Below are 16,046 nucleotides of genomic sequence, written 5' to 3'. Positions count from 1 at the left end.
GGCGAGAGGGTAGCTAGAGGAAAATGAGAAGTCACTGCGAATTCACATGAAGTTTCTTTTGGTGTGATGAAAATGTTCTAAATGGATTTGGGTAATGTTTGCACAACTATATGAATATACTAAAAATCACTGAATTTCACACTTTAAAGACATTAATTACATGGCATACAAATTAGATTTAAACAAAGCTGCTTTAATAAACAAACAAAAAACATCAATGCAACCTTGCTTATGTTGGCCTTTTTTTTTTTTAAAAAAAGAGAAAAAGAGTGTGCATGAGGGAGTGGGGGAGGGACAGAGAGACAGAGGGAAAGAATCTTAAGCAGGCTGCACATCCAGCATGGAGCCCAACGTGGGTTTCATGTCATGACTGTGATCATGATCTGAGCTGGAATCAAAAGTTGGAAGCTTAAGCGACTGAGCCACTGAGGCACCCCAAGGCTCATTTGTTCTTTCTTTCTTTCTTTCTTTCTTTCTTTCTTTCTTTCTTTCTTCTTTCTTTATCTTCCTTCCTTCCTTCCTTCCTTCCTTCCTTCCTTCCTTCCTTCCTTCCTTCCCTTCCTTACAAAGACCTAATATACTGCACAATTTACTTAGTTATATTGAAGGCTTTCTTTTCCTTAACTGTAGTATAACCTTGATATAGGCAGGGCTTTTTTAGCCCTACTAAAACCACTGAAAAGGGTAAAGTTGAACAAATTTCAAAATGGCTGCACTGATGCCTCCACAAAGCTGGATTTTAAACTAAGTAACCTTTTTCCTCTCCTCTGCAAACCTCCCCTCCTCCCTTCTTAGGAACCCAGTACCAACCCAAGGACCTGACAAACAAGACTGGGAACATGTACAAAATTTCTGCCCAAATCAGCTAGATCTACCTTATATATCCCTATACAATCCCTCCAGCCCATTCCTCTGGGAGGACTTGCAGTTTTTGAAAGCCATAACCTGCTGCAGCCTCCTTTGCCCAGCAAAGCAATAGTTATGTTCCTCTATATCCTGAACTCTGTTTTGGCTCAGAAGTATGGGGGTCAGTTTTCAATGACACTGTTCTCTTCCATTATGTATTCCAAGAGCATGGAAAGTAAGGGAGAAATAGTCCAGAAATAAGTAAATTTTTGAGATATGACAACTAAATATAATGTTCCTTTCGAATACGACCTTAGCACAGAGGGGGAAAGAGTTTTTGTTGGGACAACTAGTGTAATTTAAATGAGATCTGGGATGTTGGTTTCCTGATGAAGTTGTACACCAGAATAAAATGAGAAAGTTCCTTTGTTTTTAATGTATGCACTGCATTCAGTACATAGACATAACAAAACATCATACTTAGAATATATATTCCATTTCCACAACTCTTTCTATGTCTATATGGTGAAAGGAAGAAGGAGAAGGAGAGAAGAGACAGAAGAAAAGAGAGAAAAAAAGAGAGAGGAGTAGGAAGGAGTGAGGGAGGATAAGATGCCAATAGTATCTATACTATAACAGTATAGTATAATATATAAGTATATATATTTTTTTCACACTAGGCAATTGCAATGATTTTATTCTCTATTTATTTAGTTTTACTTTATTTCAGACAAGACACAGTGTTTTAATAGTAAGCATGCATATGTATGTGTCTTCCATGCTCTGCATCCTATAAGTTGTTTTCATTGTAAGTTAAGAGAAGTAGAGTTCGCTTCATGGTGACCTTCTTCCTGGGGTCATGTCACTGCTCAGGCCGCAAGCTCCTTGTGCTGGTGCCCGAAGTCTTCAGGGTCCACATGGGTGGGCATGAAGGTGTTTTTCACCATGCGCTCAGCTCTGGCCAGCCAGCCTTCCAGACGATTGGTCACACAGGGGTCATCCTTGCAGGAGCTCTTCTGGGCAGTGAGGCTGGAGCCCTCAGTCTCCTGCCTCTGCTGCAGCTCACGAGCCTTCATCTGCACATAGTCTTTCACCACTGCAGTTAGTAGGACACATATTTCATCCTCAGTGAGCGTAGCAGATTCCAGTATGCTATAGTATGCTATATAGGTATGCTATATAAGAATGCTATATAGGCATATAGCATAGATAAGTATGCTATAGTATCTGGGGTAAATGGGTTCTGAGTGTTCTTTGTATTATTCTTACAACGTTTTATAGGGCCGAAACTATAAGTATGAGGAAAACCGTAAAAGGCAATAAAATGATTGTGTGAATGAATTAATTGTACTACATGATAAAGTATAGATATAGGAGTGCAAATAAACAATTGAATGTATGAAATGTTCGTGTTTATGAGAAAAGTTGGAAAATAGAAGGAAAATATAAATTACGCCAATGAGAATATTAAAAGAGAACACTGTAAGATTTTTTTGGTACACGAGTATAATAAAATTGCTAAATTCCACTGGGATTTCAAGGAAAACATTTGCAGGTGATAACTTGATAATGCTCATCAGTATTTCTATTTTATCAGTTGAGCCTTTAATGTGCTTTATATTCAGGGATCCAGGGAAAGAGAAAAATGAAAGGATATTCTCTAACACTTCATCAGAATAAAGATTTATCTGACAAGGGCTCATAAAACCCAGTATAATCATGTGATAGCTTTTATTCCAAAAAGAATATGACATGGATATTCAGCAAAACTTGGTTAAGAAAGATGATTTATCTTATTTTACCATGTCATTTATTTAATTAAATTAGTTTTCTAAGATAAGGAATACAAAAATTGGAGTTCTTCACATCTTTAAAAAGCAGAGAAGCAGAGATATTGTCCTTCTTCCTTTTCTTCCTCTGATGAATTCTTAGTCATTCTTTAATAATTAACCAGTATTTCTCCTTCTAAGGATTGCCTGGTACTGCCTGACTGAGTTCTCCACGTGCCGCTCCACTGCACATCTCTGTCTAGATCTGAAATGTAGCCCATGCTGCATTTGCTGACAATATTCCCACACTTCTACATTGCAAGCCTCTCAAAGATGTATAACAGAGATGAGCTCAGACATTAGAATATGACTGGTGCATAGTAGATAACTGAAAACTTGAGAGATGAAAGAATGAAAGAAAAATGAATAAATCTTGTACAATGCTCCACTCATAGTCTTTAAATCAGTAAAGAATGTTGACTGACACTAAATTGAAATATCAGCAGGTAATGCCCCAAAGGGAGATGAAGGCATTACCAACAATTCTCAACTACTCCCATCAAATAGCTCTTTTATTCCGTGAGAGCATACTTGATACTTTGACCTTCTCAGAAAAACACTGCCCTACTGTATCTTAGTTTGATTTGTGGCTTTGTCTCTTGCTGTCTGTTGCTCGAAGATAGGCCTTTAAAGTCTAAGACAGAGTAAGGAAAGTAGGGAGGGAGTCATGAAAATTGGACATTTAAACTGGGTAACAAGCACTGAGGAGGGCACTTGATGGAATGAGTACTGGGTGTAATACTATATGTTGGCAAATCAAACTTCAATTAAAAAAAGAAAGAAAATTAGGACATTTATGTTTTTGCTTGTCAACTAAGGAATGCATCTTTTTAGGAAGAAAGAAAGAAAGAAAGAAGAAAAAAAAGAAAGAAAAAAAGAAAGAAAGAAAGAAAGAAAGAAAGAAAGAAAGAAAGAAAGAAAGAGAAAGAAAGAAAGATGAAAGAAAAAGAAAGAGAAAGAAAGAAGAAAGAAAGAAAGAAAGAAAGAAAGAAAGAAAGAAAGAAAGAAAAGAAGAAGAAGAAAGAAAGAAAGAAAGAAAGAAAGAAAGAAAGAAAGAAGAAAGAAAGAAAGAAAGAAAGAAGAAAGAAAGAAAGAAGAAAGAAAGAAAGAAAGAAAGAAGAAAGAAAGAAAGAAAAAGAAAGAAGAAAGAAAGAAAGGAAGGAAGGAAGGAAGGAAGGAAGGAAGAAAAGAAAGAAAGAAGAAAGAAAGAAAGAAAGAAAAAGAAAGAAAGGAAGGAAGGAAGGAAGGAAGGAAGGAAGGAAGGAAGGAAGGAAGGAAGAAAGAAAGAAAGAAAGAAAGAAAGAAAGAAAGAAAGAAAGAAAGAAAGAAAGAAAGAAAGAAAGAAAGACGTACTGGGAGGAGGGAATGGACAAATGACCGGCCATTGAGGGTAAGGTGGAGGTATCAGGGCATGAGATTGTCATCCTCTCAGCCTGCTGGCCTCCTCTGGGTCTTCACCATCAGGAACACTTCATTACAAGAGCTGGTCAACCTGGCACTGTTTTTGGAGCCGTGACCAGACACTGGTTGTCTGAAGACACATCACAACACAGGATATTTATAGGCTCCTCTGCCTGAAACAACCTTGGTAGAGAAGGTGCAGCTACTCAGTGGATCAACTTGTCCAGTAAGGTCACAAAATAGCTCCCACAGGAGGCAGACTTGAGGTTGTGAGAGTTGACATATTTATGAAGGACTGCCTTAAACTTCTCCACTGAGTATGAATCCTGCTTGTCCCTCTCTGCCCCCTCATGCTCTCTCCGTCAAATAAATAAATAAATAAATAAATCTTTTAAAAAATTGTAGTTGTAGGGCTCTTGGGTGTTTAAGTTGGTTAAGTGGCCGACTCTGGATTTTGGCTCAGGTCATGTCATGGTCTTAGGGTCCTCAGTGCAAAGTCAGCTTGTCCCTCTTCCTCTGCTCCTCCCCCCACTCATGCTCTCTCTCTCTCAAATAAGTAAACAAAATCTTTAAAAATCATTTTTAGTTGTGGTTGTGTTTTAAGTATTATTTGCTTAAAACAGGATCATCAGGCAAGATAAACAAAAACAAAAAATGTCCACTATTCAGATCTATTAAGGATGCTTAATAAAATAGTCCATTGTAAGATAAGCAAAAATCAATACTATTCTCCAACACTGGTCTGAAAAATAATTCAGGCTATATCACAGAAAATGATCCTGAAATCCAAATGATATAACTGTACAAACATCCAATCATATATTCAAAAAAGAAAAGAAAGTGTGAGCTTCATCTCCCATTAATTAATTAGGACATATTTAAACTAAAACAAATTTTACAGAATGTTAGTTGCATTTCGAGGTGTTACATCACTTCTTAAGTGAGAGACAACGCATAAGAGAAGAAAATAATGTTTTACAGAGTTAATATTACACAATTTTGTCAATTACTATCTTCTAACATTGTTTCTAATGGTATTTCCACCAGATGAAGGTCTAATTAAGACTATATTGTAAGAGTTTATCATGATTTGGGAAAAAACAGACTCTCTGATGATTAATATTCTGTATTTTTATAGGGGTGTGAGTTATAAGAGTATACACATTTGTGTACAATACAATACTTAATATCTGTGCTTTTTACTATATGCTATTTATGCCTTAATTCTTAACAGTCAAAAATGATGTGGAGAATATGTTAGAAATTTACTACTTCTTGAACTTCTCAACTCAATAGAGCATGTATCAAATACAGTGACTAAAAAGTCACAGAAATCTAAATTATGAAGGCAAGGGTAATAGATTTCTTATATAGAGTAAATCCCAGTTCTCCTACTTTGTACTAGATTTCTAAAATTAAGGCTTTATTTAGCAACAACGTACATGTATTGATCTCTGTAGCTTTCTTTTCATGCATAAATAAATAATTAGGTCCCTGATGATGAAAACACATTTTCTATTAAACTAAATTTCTTTGAATAGTAACAATACAACCTTTTATTTTGTGCCTTAAAATGCATATACACCCTGGGTGCAATGTATTAGAAATACGTTTAATTAGAGTCTGGATGTGTATGATTTCAACACTCAAAAGGATGAGATTGGTATAATAATAAAAGATAAACCAATTTTAAAATGTTTTCACTTTCAACTCTGTTATATTTAAAGCCACCAGTGAAAACTCCTCTATGCAAAATGAAATATGACAACATGAGATTAAATTAGAATATGAGACACAGAAAAAATGTTTTCAGTTTTGTAAGATTCTTGCATTAGGTGTCAAAACAATATCAGCAAAAATCTTAAATAATGAACAATGTAGATCAAACATGATAAATTGCCTTCCAAAAGAGAATGCTAAGAGAAATGGAAAATAAATCCCCTCTGAAAATAAAATGCTGCACATTTAAACAGAAAAAAATGTCATCATAGTACAACTTTAATGTCATCTCTGTAATTTCACATATCATGCTGATAGAAGGCATATGGAATTTGACATGGCAAAAATTTCAAAGATTCCTAGAATATAATATTGTAACGAAAACTGAGGTAAGCTGCCTTGCTAAGCCAAAACATTTAAGTTTCAAAGAATTCAAATAAACAAAACTAAAAAAAAAAAAAAAAAAAAACAAATAAACAAAACTATTCTAGAACATATTATTTTAATTAAACAAATATAAATAAATTAGAATGAACTGAAAATTTGCTAATTTGGTCATATTTGTGGAAAATATGTTTTATATAAACTAAAAGATTTTATTTTCAACTATGTGTCTTTTGATCAATAAATGGCTAATTGCTTAGCTTCTCAGAGCACCTAAATAAGTAGATGTTTTAAATGTGCCCAGAGGCTTGTATTTATTGAGTAGTTGGTGAGGAACAACATGATAAATTAGTCAGATACATGTTTGTATTTTTTCTTCTTTACTTCCTTATATCTTTGGGCATGCCGTTACTTATCCCAAAGACTGTGATTTTGAGTACATAAAGTAGAAATAGCAATATTTATTTCATAGAGTTGATCAAAATATCAAGTGAGAAATATGTAAAGTTTTAGACAAGTGCCTGGCTAGTAATAGTAGATTCATAAACGCTTATGTCCTTTACCTTTTTTATTTTTTTTAAATATGTAATCACTGAAAATGTTTGTTGTACATATTTTTAATATTGTGAATATACTTAAATTTTCCTTTAATACTATAGTTCTAGAGTTTAGTTAAGCTTAAGTTATATTAACAAAAAATATAGATAATAGATATCATAAGGCATGGAAAGCCAGTCAACATAAAAGACATTTATGCAGCATTTGCAATATTGGAATTCTATTCCTTCATTATATTTTTATGACAACTTTTTCATCAGAAAATGGGATTAACGGATGCCTGGGTGGCTCAGCGGTTGAGCTTCTGCCTTCGGCTCAGGGTGTGATCCTAGGATCCAGGATCAAGTCCCACATCATCAGGCTTCCTACAGGGATCTTGCTTCTCCTTCTGCCTGTGTCTCTGCCTCTCTCTCTCTCTCTCTCTGTGTTTCTCATGAATAAATAAATCTTTTTTTCTTTAAAGAGGGGATTAAAATGTCATAAGGTAAAGTCATGCCATTTAATATCAATATATACACTTGAAAAGTGGCACAGTACAGTAAAGTGCTTTAATTCATGGACAATATCCGCGCCTAGAATATCTAATATTAAACATTACCAAGTTATTTCAGATTATTGCATTATTATAATCCTGGAGACCCCTAATAATTTATTTCATAAGTTTTTTATGTTCCTTTAAGATTCACCTCTGAGTTGTGATTACAGTAAACTATGCTTATCATTCTATTTTTGATACTATGATACATAATGATTTAAAACTAATATTTTCCACAGAATCGCTTATATAGAGAACTGGTTCGATAAGGTACATTTATATAAAATGTGCATTTGCTTCAGTTGATTAAATAACTCAATATAGATTATATCCTTTCATACCACCTCAATTTTCATTTGTAACTGAGATCTCCTAAACGAGTAAGGAATATAATTTAAGTAGAAAAAAATGTTCAATAGCAATTTCGCAGATATAAAGATGATCATTTATACTTCCACTGATATTTCTTCCATCCAGATAAGTAGGCTCAACTAATCCTTTTGTCTTTTTAAAATATCTTTAAAAAGGCATTTTGAGATACACAGGGAAGTTCTTTCAAATAGAATTATCATCTATAATTTAATTGTAAGTTTACTTTTGAAAATGATAAGCAGTTTTATTTTTTCCCAGATCTTTTTTTTTTAATTTTAGAGAAAGAAAGTGCACAAATGGGGGGAGGGGCAGGGAGAGGGACAAGAGGACTCCCTGTTGAACTCCAAGCCCAACCTGAGGCTTGACCCCATGACCTGAGATAGAACCTAAGCTGAAATCATAAGTCCACTGTTCTACCAAGTGAGCCACCCAGCCACCCTAAAAGGAGGTTTTCTTATCTAATTTGTCATTTTCATTTAACTTTTTGAAATATGCAGATTATGATAGCTTTCTTAAAATACACTGATGTATGAATGATATTAAGAAGTTCTAATTCTTACATTTTTTGAGAAAAATGAGTAAGAATTATTTTTGTTAAAATGTTTTCTTACAAACAGATGAAAATAGCGGAAAAAGAGAGAGAGAGAGGCAAACCATAAAACAGTCTCTTTATAGAGAACAAACTGAGGGTTGTTGGAGCAGAGGTGGGTGGGAGATGGGCTAGTAGGTAATGGGTACTGAGAAGGCCACTTGTTGTGATGATCACTGGGTATTATATGTAAGTGATGAATCACTAAATTCTACTCCTGAAACTAATATTACACTACCTGTAAACTTACTGGAATTTAAATAAAAACTTGAAGCAAAAAATTAATCAATTAATTAATTTAAGTTATTTAAAATTTTTTTTTGTTAAAGATTTCTTTATTTATTTATTCATGGGAGACAGAGAGAGAGAGGCAGAGACACAGGCAGAGGGAGGAGAAACAGGCTCCATGCCAGGAGCCTGATGCAGGACTCGATCCCAGGACCCTGACACAGGACTCGATCCCAGGACCGGAATCACACCCTGAGCCAAAGGCAGATGCTCAACTGCTGAGCCACCCAGGCATCCCAATTAATTTAAATTAAATACTTTATTTAAAATTATTTTCTGCAGGAAAGAAAAAGCTTCAGAAATATTACAGGAAATGTTCAACTTTTTTAATGAACATATGCAGATAACTAAATGGCATCAGGTATTAAAGTGATTTTTTAAAAGACTGTCAAATATTAAAGGATTTAGCACACTAAAAATAGAATCAATGTGATAAACAATACGATACACTTAACCTGCCGTGTCTCACATTACATAGTGAAAACTCTTGATTACAAGCTTATTTTAACAGATTGTGACACCTTCCACTGGAATGTGTATGTAGCGTATGTAAAGACAAAAGAAGCAGGAGTTCAAAAAAGAAGTTTCATGCATTTTGAGTGTATTCATACACATTACATTTACTACATCAGAGGATTTTGTTTTCTGCTTCATGAAGAGAGAATTACACAAGCAGTTTCCAGTAGTTCATAGGGATACCAAAAAGATAAAATAATTAATGCATGTCAAAGTGCATTGTAAGTTGATAATTGATGGAAGTATAAGATGGTGCTCTTTCTAATATACTATATTCATCATCATCATCATCATCATCATCATCATCATCATCCACAAGTAGATTCCAGTGTAAATCTAAACATAAAACTGATTTCTAATGCTTTCTTAGGGTGAAGTTTTCAGAATTTATTCCCAGTTGATGTTGGAGTATCTTAGCACCAGGAACCCACTAAGAATGGAAAGGTACAGTGTCCAAACTTGTTGATAATTCTCAGTTTTCTATGACATACGAAAAGGCAGAATTTTATTCTGTTTTCCATTATGTTTTTAGCCCTTTGGGTTTAAAGTTATCATAAGTCTCTCCTGCTTTTACAAACCAGCTGGACACAATGATTAGAATGACTTTTAAACCAACTCTAGCCTGAGGGAAAATTTTAAACTGCTACTGTAGAACGCAATACTTGATACCAAGCAGGAAACAACACCATTCCTATGGTGAAGAACTACAAAGCATGTTAAAACACCATAGAAAAATGCAATTTTAAAATATAAATGTGGAAAATTGGGTCCTTTGAATATTATTGTAAATAGACTACTATATAGCAATAACCATTTCTGCTAGAAGTAAAATAAATGCTAAGTAATATTTCATTACTTCATTCATTCACTCATTCTTTCAAAGGAATTTATTGATCACTTATATTAGCTTTATGGACTGCTATTCAAATACTGTATAGACCTTTTCCTCTTGTTCAATGAAGAAAACCAAAAATCATACTAACAATGAAGAAAACCAAAAATCATAATAACATGAGGCAAGGGATCTGATGGAAATATGTTCAATATATATAGAAACAAAGAGGAGAAACTCCAACATCAAGGCCCAAAAGGCTAATAAACAAGGAGGTTATTAAATTCAGTATAAAAGCATTGTGACACATATGAAAAACAAAAACAAAAACAGAGCCCCAAAATACCTGAAGCACACATTGAAAGAATTGAAAGGATAAATAGTTTCACGATAACAATTGCAAACTTCAATACATAACTTTTAGTAATGGGTACAACATCTATAGATAGAAGACTAATAAGGAAATTAAGGGCTTGGACAATATTAAAGATGAACTACATCTAACAAATATATATATTTCCAGTCAGAAATATCAGGATATTCATTATTTTTAAATACACATGGAATGTTCTCCAGGAGAGACCATGTTAAGCCACAATACAAATCTCAATAAATTTTAAAATATTTAAATTATACAAAGTGTTTTCCAAGACCACAAGAGAAGAAATCAAGAAATCAATAAACAGATATGTGGAAATTAAACAACAAATTACTAAACAATGAATGAAGCAAAGAAGAAATAAGAAGATACAGAAAGACAAATGAAAATGAAAACACGGCATACCAAAACTCAAGGGATGCAATGAAGACATTATTTACTGAGAAATTTAGATCTGTCAATGTCTACATTAAGAAAAAAACATTGGGACACTTGGGTGGCTCAGTGGTTGAGCGTCTACCTTTGGTTCAGGTCTTGATCCCAGGGTCCTGGGATCGAGTCCCACATCGGGCTCCCTGCAAGGAGCCTGCTTTTCCCTCTGCCTATGTTTCTGTCTCTCTGTGTCTCTCATGAATAAATAAATAAAATCTTTACAAAAAAAAAAACAAAAAAAAAAGAAAGAAAGAAAAACATCAAATCAATAATCTAATGTTATGCCTTGTGGAACTAGAAAAAGAATAATCAACAAAATCCGAAGCCAAAAGATAAAAGAATAATAATAAAGATTGTAGAGAAGTGAAATACAAAATAGAAAAAAAAATGAATCAATAAAACCAAAACCTGATTCTTCAAAAAGATCAAAAGAATTGACAAACCTTCAGCTAATCTGACAGAGGAAGAAAGAAGAAGATGGAAATGACTAAAACCAGAAATGAAAGTGGGGTTATTACTATTAAACTATTACTATTAACTAACTAAACTATTACTATTATTACTATTAAAAATTATAAAGTGTTTAGAATTAAATAATTCTAAAAACAGTTGTATATTGACAAATAACCTAGATTAATTAGATAAATTTCCAGAAAGACAAACTCAACAATAAATAGAAACTCTCAGCATCCTATAACAAATGAGCAATTGAATAAGTAACCAAATATATCAAATCCAAGTCCAGGAATGGATAGCTTCATTGGCAAATGCTTCCACAAATTTAAAGATGAATTAACAACATCCTCTTCAAACTCTTCAAAAAAAGGCGGGAACTCTTCCTAACTCATTCTATAAGGTCTGCATTATTCTAATATCAAGCTATAAAGAAACTGCAAGAAAAGAACATTACAGACTAATAACCTTTATGAATATAAGATGCAAAAATTCTTAACAGAATTTGGCAAAATAAATTCAATAGCATACTAAGAGGATTATACATCATGACCAAGTGCAATTTATCCCAGGGATGCAAGGGTAGTTCTACATGAAAATATGACCAATATAATCTTTATTAATAAATGACATAATTCTATTTATACAATACCTAAAGAATTCACAAAAAAGATTCTAGAGCTAATAAAACAAAGTAATCAAAGTTGCCAAGTACAATAGCAACAGAAAAATCAATTGTGTTTGGAATCACAATAAATATATTTGAAAAGGATATTCAGTAAACAATTCCATTTACAATTGCATCCAAAGGGACAAAATAGTGTTAAAAGTAACAAAGGATGGATAAATCTTGTATAAGGAAAACTGGAAACAAAACAAAACAAAACACTGCTGAAAGAAATTTAAGAGGGAGGTGACATCAGCAAGCTAGTGGAATAGGAGGCTTTAGTTGGTTAAGCCATGCATTTGTGGTACTTTGTTACAAAAACCCTGGCAAACTAATACAACTGTAAACTAATATAACTGACATATATAGTACATTCCACCCAACCGTAACAGAATACACAGTCTTCTCAAGTACCCAAGAAACATTCTCCAGATTAGACTGTTAGGCCACAAACAATTCTCAAATAGGTCTTAAAAGCTAGAAGCTAGTGTACCCGGGTGGCTCAGTGGTTGAGCGTCTGCCTTTGGCTCAGGTCCTGATCCTGGGGTCCTGGGATCAAGTCCCTCATCAGGCTCCCCACAGGGAGCCTGATTCTCCTTCTGCCTATGTCTCTGCCTCTCTCTCTGTGTCTCTCATGAATAAATAAATAAACCTTAAAAGAAGAAAAAGCTAGAAGCTAGAAATCAGTAAGGTGAGGAAAATCATAAATATGTGGAAGTTAAGAAACAGAGTTAACAATAAAGTGAAAAGGCAAAAAAAAAAAAAAAAAAACCCACAATTAGATACTGCAGAAAAAACATTTGACAAAATCCAACATACTTTCCTTGCACAAAAAATTCAGAGAACTAAGAAGAGAATCCCTCAACATGATTAAATGTATTTATTAAAAATCCACCATAACATTGTGAATCGTGAACTGAACAACATTGTAAATGTGTAAATTATACTGAATATTCACTTTAAAATGGTTGCCTTTATGTGCATTTTATCTCAATTCTTAAAAAAGGACAAGATAAAAATTTACATTTTTTATCTTTATCCTGAAATTTGTGGAGTTCCTGGCTTCTAGAAGTATGGTATTAACCAAAACATTCAAATATAGGAGTCATGGCTTATGATGAAATGCAGGAAACTCTGCTCCTCTTCATCCGTATCATTATTGAGAATCTGCATGTTTCCTGACAGCTTTTATTTGATCTTTTCATTTTCATAAATACAGAGTAAGAGTTCGTAGAGCATTCATTCCCTTATATCATATACATTTTATTGTCTATTTAATTTTTCATTTGTCATGTTTGTCATATATATATATATGACATTTATATATATATATATAAACATCACATTTCTTCTTCTACGGTATATATAGATTGCATAACTTTATGTCTTTGATAATCAGATGCTGAACATATTGGGCAAGAAATATTAGGTCTTAATATAGCATATTAAATTCACAGATTTAGGGATTTACTAGAGAAAATAATGTTTATAACCAGTGACAAATGATGAGATGCAATAAACTTCTGAGAAAAAAGTCTATGCAAATGGTTATTCTACAAGGACGATCATCCTCCTAACTTTCTTGTTTTTTTTTCCAGTGATTCTGGTTCTGTTATATTATGTAATTATCTTCGTGGATGATAGCAAATTAGGAGGAAAATGGGAAGGCATTTTAATGATACATCTTCAATGATACTAAGATTGTAAAAGCATCCTCCCCATACTCAGATTTTATAGGAGATACAGATTTCTTCCATCATGATGGTAGATAACGAATTATCAGTAATTTTTTTTTTTAAAATGCTGTGATCTAAATTGGCCAATGTTTTCTGTATGTTGTCTTAGATGCCACATTGGAAATTAGAATTCTAGGTAATTAACATAGAAATTTATCTCCACTATATATTAAAATATAAATGATATACATACTATATCTATATCTATAACCGTATCTATATCTACATACACACCTATGTATGTATATGCTGGAAACAGCGTGTACACATATATATGTATGGTATGTGGTATATATATGTATATGAGATGTATATATTATATATACATATGTAATATATGTGTGTATATATACTAGATACACACTATCTGAGAGATCGATGAGGTAACAAATAATAATGTAGATGTGCCAGAGAAAATAATCCAGGGGATTTTTCTTATTTTGTATAAATCTATACATAGTGTACATCTTGAAAAAATGTAGGAAATTATGCTTTGATTTTAAGTAATCTCCACATCCAACATGGGGCTCAAATTCGTGACCCTGAGATCAAGAGTCAGATGCTCTACTGGCTGAGCCAGCCGGCATCCAAAGATAGTTTTTTACCCATGAGAAAATTTGGCAAATTTTGTACAAAGTACTCTTTAAATATTTATGAGAACTACTTTAGCAATATATTTGATGAACAAATTACTTGGGAAGGGGTACATGGGTGACTCAGTTGCTTGAGCATCTAACTCAACTTCAGTTCAGGTCATGGACTCAGAGCCCTGAGATTAAGCCCCACATTGGGCTCTCCCGCACAGTGGGGAGTCCGGTTGAGATCGTCTCTCTCCCTCTGTCTCTTTGCCTCTCCCTCCTCTAAAATAAACAAATCTTTAAAAAAATTACCTAGGGAATAATAATAAACATTGAAATGTATATTATAGCTTGTCTAATAAAAGAGGGAAATATAAAAATATAAAGCATATCAATACTCCATAAGTTGCATTTTTCTCCTTATTTAAAGTTTCAGCTGGTATCTTAGGAATAAATGTATGAGACATTAAACAATTATTAAATTAAAATGTTCATTCTTGCACACTTAATTATTTTAGTAAACAAAAGCAGCATTGCATGAATCACAACTTTTGCAAATATATTACAAATGTCCCAAAGTAATTGATCGGTTTCATATGAGTAGATGTTTCACCCAACTAAATGAGGAGTTTTTCATGCTATCTGAATTTTTCTTGTGGGGTTTAAAAGAAAATGGCATTGAACAAACTGCATTCTTCCAGTCTCAACATCATTAGAATAATGTATTTAAGAGTAATAAATCACATAATACCTGAACAAACAATAGGCGGAAGCATACATACAGACAGCTCACACCTATCCATGGCTAGCACTGTCACAATAGTCGCACTGCATATGTTTTCCTTCTTGCTATTCAAGATTGACCCATTCACCTTGCTCCTAACTTCTACTCCTAATTTCTACTGTGTCCCGTACTTTATCATTTTCTGCTTCCAATATTTAATTTCTCTATCTTCAGTGACTACTCACAGAAGGCCTGTAACATGTTTCAAAACTTTATTTTTTTTTTTTATTATTTTTTTTTTATTGGTGTTCAATTTACTAACATACAGAATAACACCCAGTGCCCGTCACCCATTCACTCCCACCCCCCGCCCTCCTCCCCTTCTACCACCCCTAGTTCGTTTCCCAGAGTTAGCAGTCTTTATGTTCTGTCTCCCTTTCTGATATTTCCCACACATTTCTTCTCCCTTCCCTTATTTTCCCTTTCACTATTATTTATATTCCCCAAATGAATGAGAACATATAATGTTTGTCCTTCTCCGACTGACTTACTTCACTCAGCATAATACCCTCCAGTTTCAAAACTTTATAAAACTAATGACCCAATGAGCAAACACAAAACAAAACAATAAACAAACAACTTTTTTTTTTTTTTTAAGAAGACTTCTTTGGGGCACCTGGGTGGCTCAGTCCGTCAAGTGTCTGCCTTCAGCTCAGGTCATAATCCTGGAGTTGAGATAGAGCCTCACATTGGGCTCTGCTCAGTGGGGAGTCTGCTTCTCCCTCTGCCCCTCACCTTGCTTCTGCTCTCACTCTCTCATGCTTTCTGTCAGATAAATAAAATATTAAAAAAATAAATAAATAAATAAATAATAAATAAATAAATAAAATATTTCTTGAAACAATTATTTATTTATTTATTTATTGGGGGGATGTGAATTGGGGGAGGGGCAGAAGGAGAGGGAGAGAAATCTCAGGCAGACTCCCTGCTGAGTGGGGTGCCCCACACAGGGCTTGATCTCAGGACCTTAAGATCATGACCTAAGCCACAAATCAAGAGTCTGAAGCCTAACCAGCTGACACCCAGGACCCCCCTCAAGACAAGCAACTTTTGACACTTCATCTCCCTTTAAGGTCCACAGACATTATCTCTATTTCTTCTCCTGTCATTCAATCCTCAACCCATCAGAACAAAAGGACATATTCTTT

General features: G+C 33.8%; 1 pseudogene; it reads right to left on the bottom strand.

Moving 5' to 3' along the window:
• Positions 1-1,715: 1,715 nt before the first annotated feature.
• On the bottom strand, positions 1,716-2,896 carry LOC144288151 (calcitonin receptor-stimulating peptide 2 pseudogene; annotated as a pseudogene).
• Between the last annotated feature and the right edge of the window lie 13,150 nt (positions 2,897-16,046).

This window comes from Canis aureus, chromosome 17 (assembly GCF_053574225.1).
Source record: "Canis aureus isolate CA01 chromosome 17, VMU_Caureus_v.1.0, whole genome shotgun sequence".
Taxonomy (NCBI): Eukaryota; Metazoa; Chordata; class Mammalia; order Carnivora; family Canidae; genus Canis; species Canis aureus.
This window is presented reverse-complemented; position numbering and strand designations above follow the sequence as displayed.